Source organism: Cyanistes caeruleus, chromosome 1 (genome assembly GCF_971803275.1).
Source record: "Cyanistes caeruleus chromosome 1, bCyaCae1.hap1.1, whole genome shotgun sequence".
Taxonomy (NCBI): domain Eukaryota; kingdom Metazoa; phylum Chordata; class Aves; order Passeriformes; family Paridae; genus Cyanistes; species Cyanistes caeruleus.
This window is the reverse complement of record NC_141701.1, coordinates 72,686,563-72,702,453: the sequence shown is the minus strand read 5'-3', so window position 1 is coordinate 72,702,453 and position 15,891 is coordinate 72,686,563. Positions and strand designations below refer to the sequence as shown.

Here is a 15,891-nt window from a genome sequence, read left to right as displayed (position 1 = left end):
ATGAGGCCCTGCCTATGTGATACTGGAGGCAGATTTGACTAAGAGGGTTGTGGGGCAGGAAGTACAAGTTGAGCACATCAAGGTGTACGTTTGAAAACCACCTGCTAGCACAGGCAAATCTGTGATTGTGATTCATGATGTATTTGGATTCCAACTCCCAAACACCAGATACATGGCTGATATGCAAACAACTAATGGATACATGTAAGAAATATTTTTTCTCTAAGAAATCCCACTTGTTATGATTTCTAGCTTTACATTAAAATTGTTATATGTGAAAGGAAACTATTACCAGGGCAGTTTGAGCCATGTATTTCCATAATACAAACCCAAAGAGGAACATTGTTGTGGAGCATAGCAGGGTACGGCAGGCTTTCTTCATTCTTTGCTGTTCACAAAAGTGACTGCACTCACAGAATACATAGAATGTTGAAAACACTATGCAGTAAGAAGTGATTTTGCTTATTTTCCCGGCAAAGTGTGCCGTACACATTTAAAAATGTGTTCTGAAACACAAGAATATATTCTGGTTTTGCAAGCCTTTTTAAAACAAAGTAATTAAATCTGAGATATACGATGGGATTTTAAAAAAATTTCCATTAGCAGAAATATGAATGAATGTCATATTTTAAATATGATATTGAATGTGCATATGAATGGTTCATTTGCACACATGGATATTAAATACGATCTCCTTCCCCCTTCAAAGCTTTCACATTCATTTTCAATGTCTTGCAACAGTTAAATTCCAAAATGCAGAAAAATCTTGCAATAACTGGATATGGTGCAATGTATTCTATTTTCTTTATACATTACAGACATTCATACAGGGTTTGAACAGGCATGCAGTTCCAAAAGGCAAACCTCCACATGATTCTGTAGGAGTCTAGTCTGGAGAGATCGTGCCTTTAATGCCTTGAGCTGTGGAGCATCAGGGAAGCCAGATGCCAACAAATAGTTGTGGTATGGCTGAGATCTGTCTGTGGAGCTGAAAGGAGGAGAAACTGTCTCTGGAGAAAAAAACCCTCTACCTTTATAAGCATTAGGGTTTTCTGATACACTGGAATTATGCAAGGGTCTATAGTCTGCTGTTACCTGTTACCGTCTTTCCTGAGGACTCGGTGCTCCCTATTCTTCTTCATGTTTGGAAGTATGTTTGTCCTGTTACCAAATGCAAATGTTCTCAATGTGACACTGCAGAGAATGACCTTCATTCTCTGCAGGATACTGGCAAATCACTGCTATGACAACGTGCTGCTTTGTTGGAGCAAGAGTCTGCTCTGCCAAAAGTGCCCACTATCTGATCAATTGGGATTTTTCCATACCTCCTTGCAATTTTTCCTTATGATTCATGCTATACTGTCGTGGTTTTAAACCAGTAACTGAAAAAAACTACTTATTTCTTGTTGTGAGATATGGATTAAAACAAGAGCAAAACAGGCTTAAGACTTAAAAGGAATAAAGACAGTTTATTAACAAACTACAAGAATAAGAATACCAGAATAAACTTTCAGAAAACTCCTTTATCTTCTACATCTTAACTATTTCTCTGTACACATGACAACATAGAGACAAATAACTTTAGGATTCTGGTGGTTAGAAACAGTCTTAATTCTTGCTACAGTCTTTCATCAGTCTTTGCAGAGAAACAGAAGTCTCTTTCTGTTAGCTTAAGGAGTTTCTCACTAGAAAACTATTTTTCATCATGGTTTTCTATTTCTCTAATGCCAGCTGCCCGGAAATCTGTCATTAGATCTTCTCTTCCCATTTCACATCTCCAAGGTGTGTATGGGTCACAGAGTTTAGGAATCTTATCTTTAAGGATAAGTTATTCAAAGGCAGAAGTCTTCTTCATTTGTCTCTGTGAGCCTTCCTGGAAAACAGTTTTCTCTTTGCCCCCCAAAGCTTCAAAATCTTCACTCAACTCAATTCCAGCAACTCACAGTATCACAAGCACTCTCTCTCTCTTCTGCTTAAAAGTTACACTTTGAATATCTCATTCTTCCTAATACTCTTATCATGAATTAAAGGAGTCTTTTTATACTATTATTGTCCATCTCCATAGCTTTAACAGAAAGATATTTCAGCTGTAAAGCATCTCCTTATTCTCTCTTTCTTATTTAAACTTAACTCTTTTCTTCACTGTTTTTGGTGGTTCTATGATGTGTCTTCTATGTTGACTGTCTCTCTCTCTGTCTTTCTAAGAAAAGGAGTAATCTGTATGTTTATCCAGGTAGTAAAAGAATTAAAAGCTTTAAGAAAACTGCAAGAGTTCATGGTGTTAAGTTTCAGTCTAGCAACAAAAACTGAAAACCAAGCTCGGCTGACCAGCGCTGCTTCTCTTCCCCCTCCCCCCCACCTTCCTCCACCCCGCGGCCTGGTCGGCCTGGAGAGGGGGGAGGAGGCCGAGACAGAATCCTGTTACCTCTTCAAACGCCGGAAACTAAAGAGGGCAAGAGAATTCTGTCTGTACTTCTTAAGGGGGTGTTTACAAGTTGAATTCACTTTTTAATGGTCAGATCTGCTGTCAATTCTTGGAAATGACCGATAATTGGTCAGGAGGAAAAACTCCCATCAGCCACCAGCAGCTTCAACTTCTTTTCCCTCCAAGCTGTCTTAAAGGTAAAGCTACCCCATGACATATACCATACTTGTTTTTGGGATATTTTCTTTCCCTCCACCCAAACTTTTAAGAATGCAGTGGTCAAAGGAAGAAGGCTTCAGGAGAACTCAGTGTTTTCAGGCAGCAGTGTCTGAATGAAGAGAAGTTGTATGTGTCCTCCGAGATGCTGCTGAACTGGTGCACCAATGTTTACTGAGAGGAAAATAGAGGGATTTTTTCCTAGTGAAGTATGGAATGAAGAGCTATGGGAGGTCCCTTTCAGAGACCATGTTAAGCCTGATGGCTAGTATTGCCTTATTAGATCAGTTTGAGTGGGAAAACCCATTCTTCTGCATGGGTTTGGGAAGGCTCACTTTCAAAGCACTTTGTGTTTCTGACGGACTCTTATCCAAAGGCTGAACAGTTTTGCCCATACATTTCCAAATACAAATGCTCTGGATGTCATGTTGTTGGTTTGTTTCTTGGGTTTTTTTATAGACATTACACAAATGATCAGATAAGATGAAGAAAAATAAATGCTTGCAACATAATTCAGTCGGATTTAGGCCAAACTGATACAGTCATTTCAGCATGTTCAATAACATCCATGGGGCATATCTGAGGATGCAGAGAACCAAAGACAGTTTTTAAAAGTGAAAGATGATTGCTGTTTCCTAGGGATCCCATTGCTTCCAACTGGGATGGGCTTGGGAGAACACACAGCAGCACCTGGTGGTGACCTAATGATGGCAGCCTCCAGAGTCCCTTCGGCATGAGGAATATCTGTTCTCCACTAGTGAGTGTGCTGTCACAACTCTGCTGCTGGTCGTGAGACACATTTCAGCCAAGGTCATCCTGAGCCAGGGTTTGCATCCTGTGATGCAGGAACTCAGTACCGAGTGGACTTACTGAACTTCCCTTTTCCAGTCACCAAATGAGTAAAACACTACTCCTTCCAGTTTCCCATCACTTGTTCTTTGCTGACCTCAGTCTATCAGCCGTCTGTTGTTTTGGTTTTTTCCTTAGCTCATAAGTAAGCCTCACCATGTGCTCTGTAGTAAGCAACTATTTTATGTTATTATTTTGGTTTACATGAAAACCATCAATGATGGATTTATGTTAAATACTATATGTTGTATGCAAAATACAATTTTTGTAATCAAGACATGGTTTTATCATCTTTTACAAGATCATGTGTTGCTTTACTGTGTATAGTTTCAAGTTATGTACTCAAACACAGGTAAAAACAAGTAAAATACTATGGATAAGAGTATTAATATTTTCCAGATTTGTATCACAAAATGTATTTTGTGATTTAGTTATTGAAAAAAGCAATTATAGGTATATTTAAAAGTTTTCTAATGCTCATGGGTGTTTCTGTGGAATAAATAACAATGTTATTTAAAAATATTACTTTCTCAGGAAAAAAGATATTAAAATTATGTCCGGATAGAAATCTTCCATCCAATGAAGGGACAAAAAAAATCTCAGTGTGTGATTAATTCAATTTTGATTTTGTCTGTGTGTGCAGAGCCAGCTGCCCAGACTTTTTTCATGAAGAGAAGTTTAGAAGTCTTCTGATGAGTGGTCTGAGTTTGAGGATTGGCTGAAAACCTGAGATGGCAGGAAATTACACAAGCAAAATGTCAGGAAGCTGGATATCCCTTTGCCTGTTTGTCTCGGTTTTAGAAGACAGCTGTCTGCTAGGACAGGCTCCTGCCCTCTCTTGCAACGAAAATGTAGACCCCCTCCCTCCGAATTGTTATAATTCTGAAACCAAGGGGCTCTCAGGCAGAGATCTGGGGATAGAAATAACAGTTCTTTACTAATATTTATAACAAGGCAAACAAACAACAATAACTACAGCATTAGCAAGAAAACAGAACCAGGGGGCCCATGACAGCTTTCTCGGCTGAGACGGGATGGAAAAGAGGCTTTGCTTCACAAACCCCCTCGGGCAGTCAGTCCCGGTGCTCCTGCAGGGCTCTGAGGAACACTCAGCTGTGTAATAAAGAATTGAGTAAATAAAAATTCGGAGTAAGAAGTTTAAATAAAGTATGTATAATTATAACTAAATGTAAGTATGGAATAAGGAATTCTCCTCCCGGTCGAGATAGAATTCCTTTTCCAAAAATCACGAATTGCAAAAGAACCCCCCCCAGATAACAGGTTTCAGCAGACTCATCAACTCGGAGGAAAAGACAGGACACAGGCCATCATAGAAACAAAAGAACCAGCCTAAAAGTCTACCTCCAGAGAAAGGCAACGCCCGGCCGATTTCGGCCGGAGACCATCAAGCAAGACAAAAGGGACGAGCCCCAGGAAGATGGTCGTTGCCAGAATCGAACACCACACCCGCCAAACCCATACTACAGAAATTCAATCAAGAGAGACAAAGAAGAGGCTACTCCTCCGAGATATCCATCGGCGCTAGCCCGGATCTCTCAATCCTGCTGTGGTGAAATATGTTAAAATACATACAGACTCACTTTGCATTTGAGGAGACTCTGCCCGGATACTTACTGACTCAATGTTCTAGGCCAGGAAATCCATTCACCAGACAATCAGGGACATTTGGTGAATGGAAACTGGTTAGAATTCTAGCCTGGGGACATAAAATCCCTATAAAAACCCAGGCCAGAGAACCCTCAGACGTGGATTTGGGAACACCTATACCTTGCGTATAGACCCTGTCCACCCAGCGCTGCGCTGTCCATTTATTGTGGTTTTTTCTCACTGTTTGTTGCTTTATTAATTTATAATAAATTAATCTTTGTTTATCTTTAATTTGCCGTTGCATTTATAACAGCTGGAACAGCAGGGATGAGCTGAGATCCTGGGCCGGTGGCTGAGGTGTATCAGCAGCTCTGCGGCAGTGCCTGGCACTGCCACACGTCCCAGCGGGACAGAGGATGCGAAGTCACCAACGAAGGGGGAAGAAGAAGAAGAAGCAGCAGCTCCGTCTGGGTGATGGCGAAATTCCCTTCTCCCCACAGCAACAACTCCAGCAAAGTGTCCTTCTCTGAAGCTGAAGAAGCCCACCAAACTGTCCCTGCCCTCCCCTTTTTCTGCCCCCCCTTCCCCCCCTGGGCCCAGCCAAACTCTTTGTGTTCCTCAAGTACCCACCAAGTATCCGCAGTCAGGTTTTCCCTGCAACTAATGGGTAAAAATTCCACAGGTGAGCCAGAACTAAAGGAAAGACACCTACCCCCACAACACCGCTGCTGTCATATCCTGCATTTTTTCGCCTTGTTTTTGGTTTAGGGTTTCTTTTGTGTTTGTTTTGCATGAGATTGGCTTCAGCTATTTTAGCTACACTAGCAAAAGTGACCTTTTGAAATTACTTCCTAAAAGTGGATAGTATCAATGATTTTGCCTTGAAGAGGATTCAAGGACAACTCTCTCAGTAGTGGCTTGGTGAAGAATTTTTGTCATCTGTTGAAATATGACAAAAGTTGTTTCCTCTGCCTCAAAAAGCCCATTTTAAAAGTGCTCACTGACTCAAATCGCCAAAAACCATAATTTTGATTTGGTGTCTCACTGAGTCTAACAGTCTTTAAGAAGTTGTATGGAAAGAAGAAAGCAATTTTTGATTGTGCCAGAGAACTTTCCCAGCATGGTGTAATTGCCCCCGGGAAGGTGATGGCTGAAGCATCAGGCAGAGTGAAGGCCAGTGGCTCCCTAGGGAACGTGGTGCTGAGAGTCTGGAGGAGTATCACATCTTCCTCTCCTGTGTGCAACACTGCCCACACCTTTATCAGCAAAGACCTGCCACTAGCAGGCTCTGCTGCCTTAATAACAGAAGGGGAAGGTGTTGGTAAGACAACACTGAGAAAGGCTCAGAATAGATAGATAAATTAGTTTAGAAGCTAAACTAATTTATTTTCCTGGGAGAGCAAATATTTTGGATTATTTGGAGTAGCTGCATTGAACGTTGCTGAGCTTGGGTATTTGGTGAGAAGGTTATGTGAGACATAACTGAATCATTTCTGGAGTACTCTTGTCTCAGAGGGGTCAGTTGTCTTGGAAACGTTTTAGCTTGGAATTTGTCCCATCTGCTGCAGTGGGAAGGCAGGTTTGGGTGCTGCCTGTCATTTCTTACAGGCAATTCACACCTTTCAAGTGTCAGCTCCAATAAGGAAATAATTTGTTGGCACTTAATATACTTATTGTGTGTGTTTGTGTGTTGACAATGTTTGTGAGGCTGGTTTATTGGGTAATTTCACTGGTGTCCAAGGGGGTGAGGATCTGGGGCTGGAAGCAGCCTGGAGGTGATATAAAAGCCTAAACTGCCAGCCCACTCCCACCAATACTTTCTCTTTACTGTCTCTGCATGGTGACATATGCTCCAGTGGTAAACAGGTGTTTTCACAGCATCTCAAGATGTATTTCAGGCTATGTTGTAAATTCTGAAAACATCTACCATGTTTGTTACATTGACTTCCCTGCAACAAATATACCAGATTACAATTTACAGTTATTGTCAGCATTTTCACTGGGTATTAAGTAGCATTTTCTAGCATTTACTACTTTCCTATCAAAATTTACAAAGCAAAATTTTGTCCAGCTTCTCATAGAATGGTAAGCTTTTTTAACTCTTAGGTAGGTGTGTAATCAATATCCATCCTTTTCCAATCCATCCTTTTAGGTTTTCTTTGGTGTAGTTATGTTGCTTTTTTGAATGACTCCCACTGAGATATTTTTTTCTCTCTTTCTGATGATATCAGATTAGAAACCTCTAATATTTACCTGAAGTAATTAATTATTTAAAGTATGCAAAAGAAAATATAGCAGCAGCATAATATGGTGGCAATCATATGAATCTCTATATTTTCATATTTTCAAATACTGGTTTTGCTGTGGTTGCTTGATTCACATTTTCTTACATGTTCCAGAGAAGCTGATGCTGTCCTGAAATATCTAAGGGAGCAGTGTAGTGCAAAAAAATTAGGGGTTACTGGTTTTTCAGTAGGTGGTGTTGATGCGGGGCTCCTGATGATCACACACTCAGAATTAAAGACCAGTGCATCTCTCTGTGCTAGGTAAATCCAAGAATGTCCTACAAGCAGGTACACATGCATAAGCATATTGTGTAGCCTAAACACTTGATGTAGCATGATTTTTTCAAATGAGTCCATCACCTGATGAAGAGAGATATTTTTAGCAGAGTTGGAAAGGATACTATGCAAAGAAGACAGTGGTGAGGATATTTGTTCCTAGTTTTGGAATGGGTCAGAGCAACCATGTCCTTGTTTTGGATCAGGACAGACATACATGTTGTCCTTGGGTCACTTTCTCAATTTAGCTTTCTTTTTCCTTTTCTGCATACTGCAGAGCCAGACCTTCACCCAGGAGCAGAGAGGTATTTTTTGTTGCAGCCGCTTGGTAAAGTTAGTTTGCAGTTGTTTCAATACCAGCTTTCCTTTTGTGTTCTGCTCAAGAAGCTGAGATAGCTGCCCTTTCCTGATGTTTTCAGAAAGTATATTTTGGACTGCTTACTAAAGCATTGTTTTTCCCAGTCAGTCTGAGTGAACTCAAGCTTATAGGCACAGAAGATACTTTTGAAGTCTTAATTCAAATATTCAGTCCATATTAAGAAACTGTCTTAAATAGAGTTTTAATCTAGAAAAGTATCCTCTGAGGAGCCATGGTATCAGTAGCTTCAAAATAAAGCTAGTATGTATGGCTACATATTGTGTGAGATATGAAAATTTCTCACTGTAGAAGGAGGATGCTCTATTTGAGTCTGGGTTTCCCCTAAAACGTCAATTGAAGATTTTGTTTTCATGCTTATTCTGATGATATATCCAACCTCATGAACCTTAAATTTTTCATTTTTGCTGAAAAGATGGCTTCATTCCCCTCCATCAAATATGCTGACATTCTCCACCATCTTTAAATTCTGCATGTTTTAATTTCCATCCTAATTTAAATTGTGAGTTAAAACTTGGCTGTGGATGCGGAGGAGCCTGCCGAGCCCGAGATCCTGGCTCCCTCCTGGAAGCAAGACACCTTGTACTCAGAGAGACACAATGCGTCACTCCCAGAGGCCTTTGAGTTAGATATGTTAAACTGTTGTGTCCCATTGGTGTTCCCGCCTGCTGTCCCACCCTGATACATGTATCTCGGGCTCCCCCCCCCCCTCCTTCCCCATAAATACCCCAGGTTCTCCCCTGTTCAGTAGATTTGCTGTTACTGGCACCCTTTGCCAAAGCTCTGCCTGAATAAAAGGTTTTGCCTCGGTGGAACGCTGGACCAGCATTCTCGTCCCTGCTTCCTGTGTTGCCTGCCGCCGCTGCCGCTGAGCCAAGTTGAGCTGAAATCACTATACTATTACTGAGCTGAGCTGGAATCACTCGACTGCTTGAAGCCGCACACGCGCTTCGGGCCAGCCCTTCTCAGGGCTGTTTCTCTAGAGAAGTCGCGGTGCTCCGGGCTTTCCGCCGCCGCTGCGGCACTTGGCCTCCTAGTAGTGCTTGAAGATCAAAAAAACAAGCAGAAAAATGGGAATAGACATAGAAGGCTAATGTAGCTTAGGCAAAGAATGAAATCTCTCTATTTTTTTTAAAGTCTCTTTCTTTTGTAAAAGTATGGTTACTAACCCAAGTAAAAAAGTTTTATCAAAATTCCACTGCTTTTTTGGAGTAATCTACTCAGGGATCTATCCTTTGCTGTATGACACTTTTTTCTATTGGTCCTAGGAACCCAAAAACCATTTGGGATGTGATGAATTGTATCCATATGTGTCTGTTAGAGGCTTTTGTTCAGTTATAACGTATGTGGCACTGTCATATATTTCACATATAGGAAATACCTTTGTTATGTCCATGTCTTTGCAATTGGGAGGCCTCCTTTTAACAAATTTTCTAGAATCTGACTGCAAAACTGGATGTCATGCTGTCATGGAGTTACTTTACCTTTAAAGAAAGTTGGAGTTGCTGGGAACTGCCTGGAGTCTTTTCTCCTGACCAATTATCGGTGATTGCTGAGAATTGACAGCAGTTTAGGCCATTGAAAAGTGGGATCAACTTGTGAACCCTACCTTAAAGTGTAAAACCAGAGTTCTCTGGGCTCTCTTTGTTTCCTGGCTATGAAGGGTGGCAGAGCTCCAGGCCTCCCATTCCCTGCCCAGGCCATGTGGCTGAGCGGGGATGGGGCCAGGCCTGCCCCGTCTCCCGGCTGGGAGATGGGGGGGGGCTGGGGAAGGTTTTCCTCGGGCCCCAGGCCAGGCCGAGCCGATCTCTGGCTTGGCTGCAGGTTTTGCTGTAACTAATTCACTAGAAACTGCCGAGTGAAGAGGGAGAGAGGCTCAGGACCTGCAGCAAGCAGAGACAGCCACACTCTCCAGAGCAGCTATGAGGAACCTTCCGTCGCAGACGGCTCCAGCTCCTGTTTGGCAGAGATCACCGAACCACCTACAAAAAGCCTGGGCAAGATTTTAACTCTTTCATTACCCAGATGAGACTTGCGGATTAATCTTTTTATCCAGAGAGAGAGAGAAAGAGTGATCAACATGAAAAGAGACTTTATAAACTACCAGTGACAGGAAAGAAAAGAAGCTTCAGGAAAGGTAGAGAATTAAGAAGATGCTTTAATTAAGCTGAAATATCTCTCTGTTAAAACTATGGAGATGGACAATGAAGTCCTGAAAAGAACTCCTTTAATTCATGGTACAGTATCTAGAGAGGAATAAAGTGTTCAAAGTGTAAATTTGAATAAAAAGTAGAGTAATTATGGTATAGTGAAGTGCTGGGAGATTTGAAGCCTTGAGAGGCAATGAGAAAACTGTTTTCTGGTAAAGCTCACAGAAACAGATGAAGAAGACTTTTTTGCCTTTGAATAACTTATCCTTAAAAATGCTATCTCTAGACTCATGGCCCATGCACTCTTCAGAGTGTGATAAATGTAACTTTGGAAAAAATTTGTGAAAGAATAAATAAGTATATAACTGTATTTATAACAATGTAGACCACATCTAATATAGTGTGGCCTAAAGATTCCTCCCCAGACCCAGCAGTAACTACCCATTCAGGTGATAACGACCCTAGGTGATGCTTATCAGCCTGAGAGAAAGAGCAGAACATGGGTAATCAGGCTAGACAATGAGAGGAGCCCAGCCGAGATACCCATTGGCTCCACACCGGACCTGGACACTTCACCCTGAGAGCCCAACCAAAGATACAATCAGGAGGCAATCATAACCTTTCACATGCGAAAGGACTCTGCCCAGTTGTCTATTGATTCAGTTCGATGGTTCCAGGAAATCCATTCAACCAACCATCTAGACTCTTTGTTGAACAGTGATTGCTCGGAGTTTGGCCTCAGGACACAAAATCCCTATAAAAACCCCGGACAGTCAACTCTCCGTGTGGATTTGGGTAAATCTGTACCTTTGGGTATAGACCCCTGTCCACCCAGCGCTGCGCTGATTTATTTTATTGTGGTTTTTTCCTCTCGTTTGTGATTGAAATTGTTTTATAATAAATCGCTGTTTATATTAACCCTATTTTGCAATTGAATTTATAACAAGAGTGATGTGAAAATGGGAGGAGTGAACTCTAATAATAGCAGCTCTGGGCAGCTAATATTAGGGCAATGGAAAACTAACAAAAATAGTTTTCTTGTGAGAAACTCCATAAATTAACAGGAAGAAACTTCTGTTTCTCTACAAAGACTGGTGAAAAGACTGTAGCAAGAATTGGGACTGTTTTAACCATCCAAGTTCCAAAGTTTTTGTCTCTGTTGTCATGTGAACAAAGGAATAGTGGGTAGATAGGGGATGAAAAGGTTTTTCTGGAAGTTTATTCTGGTGTTCTTATTATTGTAGTTTGTCAATAAACTTTCTTTTTTTTCCCTTTTAAGTTGTATGCCTGATTTGCTCTTGTTCTAATCCATATCTCACAGCAAGAAATAAGTAATTTTCTTAGTTATTGGTTTAAAACCACGACACATGCTTTGACACACTTTGAAATATTCTCCATGTTATAAATTTGTATTGTGATACTGGCTTTCGCAGATGAATATATATATTAAATACTTTTTAGCTATGCTAACAAGTCTTAAGTTTAAAAGAATTTCCTAGGTACAAGGCAAGGAAACCCCAGAGGGCAAGGACACTGGGGCCCAAGCTGTTATCAGGAGAACAATAGAACCCAAACTGTTATCAGCGGAAGATATGAAGACCAGCTGCCCTCAGGGGAAGGATGAGGGGCCTGGACTCTTATCAACAAGTGACCATCTGCAGCAAAAAGGAAACCAAAACTCCAAAAATAATGCTGACCAGCTAGAAGAATAATGACCAGCAAAAATTATGCTGACCAGCAGAAAATAACATGATCCAAGAAGGTGGAACCAGGGAGGGGACATGCTTGAATATGCATTAACCCCTCACAGCAAGGATGGTATAAAAAGGGTGTTCCCAAGATACCAGGTGTTCCTGGCAACCCGCCAGGGCACCCGGCCGTTTTAACCCTTTGCTTTATTTCTTTTGTCTCTTAATTGTCTTTTGTTTATATTCAATTCTTTTTATAATTTATTAAGTGAATCTCGTTTTTAAGATCCAGTTCCTTGAGATTCATATTAATGTGTGAAGTTAGACTAATGGTAAATTAATCTTTGTGTTATGGCCCTTGTTCATCTATGTTCCAAATAAATCAAAAGAACAAAATTTAGGGACACAAACACATTGTTTGGTGAGGCTCATTTACAGAGATGAGCCTTTTTTTGGACTTGTAGTCTAGTGGCAGATGTGTATTTAGCAGGTGATGTAAGGGAGCACATCTAGTTTCAAATTTTTTGGCTAAGGTTATTCAGAAGGGATTCTACTTTCTTGGACTACCTGTGGCTCTGTGAAACACTATAGATTCCTATACGGACCCCTTTAAGAATTGAAGTGTGCAATGCAACGTGCAGACAGGACATTTTAATGTGAGGCTTAAAACCATGACTTCTGTCTGAAGAAGAAATCTCACATTTCAAAAACATTCCATGTTTTTGCATGATGTATCTTGTTCCTTAGTTTTTCTGTCAGTGATATGACAAAATTCTCTGTGCTGCATCAGCTCAAGAATGCATCCACCTCAGCACCCATGCTCCATTTGTGGCCAGCAGCAGGGAATATTCCCCCTTACTAAATATCCTGGCAACCTGTGCTTCAGGGGATTTCTGAGCTAGAAATTTCTAATCTCACTTCTCCAACTGTGTCAAATGGCCACTGGTGGACCAAGAGTTTGTGGATTTGCCAGACTCTTGGAACTTGCTTGAACTGCTAAGCTCTAGCATGCCTTGTTACAGTGACTTCCATAGTTTAATTATGACTCATAATTAAAGAGGGAGAAAGGTTCATTATCGTTAGTTTGAACCCAGCTGCCTCATATCTTCATCAGGTAGTGGTACTTCCAAAGCTGTAAGAAAACCAAACAGGAGTGTGTGTCCCTTTTCACTTTTTCAGTGAAGATAAAGGCTGTATGTAATTTAAATGGGGAGCAAATGTAGTTTAGGGAAGTCTTAATTTTACTAATGACAGTCTCTCAAATTAAAAAATACTGTCAGAGAAATATTTATTATGATGTCCCCCATGTAAATATAGTCAACAATACTAATGACCTCTGTTTCTCTTAATGGAATTGTAAAAGTTTTCCTCCTTTACATGCTCCTAATGGCCCTCCATCTTTCCCACAGAGAGGTCTTCAGAGAATTCTGACCTGAAACTGCTGCTTAACTGTTGATTTTCATGTGATGCCACCTATATGTAATAATATAATCCCGCTGTTTCCTGGGCAATACAGCTGTCATAACATATATTTTCCAGGAGAAGAATGCTGAAGTTTGGAAGTGTAGTGTGCCTTAATTACCCCAGTGTCAAACCAGGGTAACTCCACATTTATGGTGTTGCATTAGCATTAGAAGGTTAGGTATTGTGGGAGAGGACAATCAGAACATCTATTTACAGAACAGCAGTCATTCATAAATTCTGGAATGGCATATGAACTGTAACACTAACACTGTGACTGAGCAAAAGGGAAAAAACCCAAATTGACATGCAGTATTATCATGAAATGAAAGGGTAGATATCTGCTGAACCATATTATCATAGTTATTTTATAAATGTGTATTTTATATATATATATATATATGTATATATATACATTATATGTACTATTATAGTTACTACAAGTACAGCCAAATCTTCATTATAAAAATGTGTCCCTGAGTAGGAGCTGGAAATGTGGGATCTGAAAGAGGTGTGTGTTTACAGTGTGAAGTGCAGCCAACTGCATGTATGGAGATCATGGATGCGTTGAATTAAGTTTTGACTTCTAAGTGAAAAAACAGCATGGATTGCTCATCAAGGAACATGAAACAAAAGGAAATCAAACTAAAAGTAGTTTAGTAAGGAAATCAAACTAAAAGTAGTTTAGTTTCCAAAGTTTAATGTTAATATCAAGGTAAAGTGGAATAGTCTTACATATAAAGAATTATTTCCAGGGACCCCATGACTAAGAAAGTGGAAATGTGGTTAAACAGCTCTAGTGGAGAGAAGGTTCTGCAAGCATTGTTGTCATTTTTGTTTTGTAGGAATTATGAAAATGCACAATTGTTCTCTCATTTATTTGACTGCTGTTCTCTAAAGTTGATATGGAGTACCTAATGTCCTTGTGTGCTATAATTTGTAGCACACAATTGGGAAGAACCTGTTACAGATGATAAAATAATACTGGCTTTTGCATTCATGAATTAGCTTTTTGTATCAGAAGTATTTTGATATAGTACAACTTATATTTACTTTTAACTGCTTTGTATAATCTTTCAGTTTGTGTATGCACTGTATAGTTTATATGAATAGTAGTTTAATGAGTATACTATATTGTAGGCCTTAGCAAAATGTTAAAATAGAGACTAACTAACTTAGAGAATGGTGTAAAGCAATTATCCTGTTTCTTGTATCTGGAGACTGGCCTCTCCAAGTGATAACGGTGACACGAAACAACACAAGCATCTGGAAAAGATTTATCGACTCTTATCAGCACCATCAGAGAGTGTGAACCAACAGAATAAAACTACAGGAAGAAATAAAATATATGGACCTAATTTACAGAATGTCCTGCAGACAAGTCAGAGGTTAAAACCGGAGAGTTCCTAAAACATCAAAAACTCAAAGGAATGTTTGAATAATTTATAAACTAATGAATATGCATGTCACTGCAGCAAAGTAACTGTATATAGCAAACATGATTTTAAGCTACCTTCATGCACTTTGGCCGTTTGCCAAAAACACCCCAGTGCTGGATTGTTTGTCCTTCTTTTATCCTTTATTAGACTTCTAAAAATTCTAAAGAGTGAACCCTGTTTTTCACAAGCCAAAAACCTAAACCAAAAGGGTTAGGTTTTGAGCCTTATGACTTTGCTCTGGAATTCTTGGATAGTTTTTTTTCATTTGTTCAATTTTATTTTAGAGATTGCAAACAAAGAGCACTAACCATGTTATTTAGAATATGAGCAAACAGCTTATATATGAATATTAAACTGTAAGACAAAAGTGTGGCAGACTAACGTACATTTAGTCGACTTTATAGATGCACCTCTGAGGAAACAAGAAATTTTGGATTGCTAATCTATTTAGTTGTATATTTATATTGCTAATATATTTAGCTAAAGTAGTAATCTTTAAAAAATAATCCTAATTATTCCATAAAAAGAAAATCAGGAGAGTGGAAAGGATACAAGGGTCAGCCAGAGACTAAAAATAAAAAAAGAAAAAAAAATGTGTAAAATATCCTGTGATAGGATAAAAATGTATATATTTTAAACACTCATTGTATAGCATGGAGGTACAGCAATCTAGAAAGCTATCACTTTCTTACATGCTATTTATTTTCATCTGAAAATATTTTTCCTGTAGTGTATAAGCTTTGTCTAGTATAGAGCTTTGAAATGATGTCTCTACCTCACTACCTCACCCTGCTGATGACTTTAAATATGTCTTTTATCGATGGATGAATAATCCAAGGAACTAATTATGCCAATGTAGTGTTTAAAAGTTGTGCAATCCCAAGCTTTAAAAACAGCTACCCTTTAAAAAAACAAAACAACCCAAACCTCCCCCCCCCCAAAACCAACAACAAAACCACAAAAAAAAAACCAAACAAAAAAAAAGAAAAAAGAGCTTTTTCTCCAAGATGGATTTTTCAGCTAAATCAACATGTTTTCGAAACGGAAAGAAAAAGCCCTCCAGGGGCGAATACCATTTCATGTAAGTTGAGAAGAAGGCTTGGTACTCAGCTACCGCT

At 39.7% G+C, this 15,891-nt stretch overlaps 1 pseudogene; it reads left to right on the top strand.

Moving 5' to 3' along the window:
• LOC147655599 (carboxymethylenebutenolidase homolog) lies at window positions 1-8,482 on the top strand (annotated as a pseudogene).
• Window positions 8,483-15,891: the final 7,409 nt, after the last annotated feature.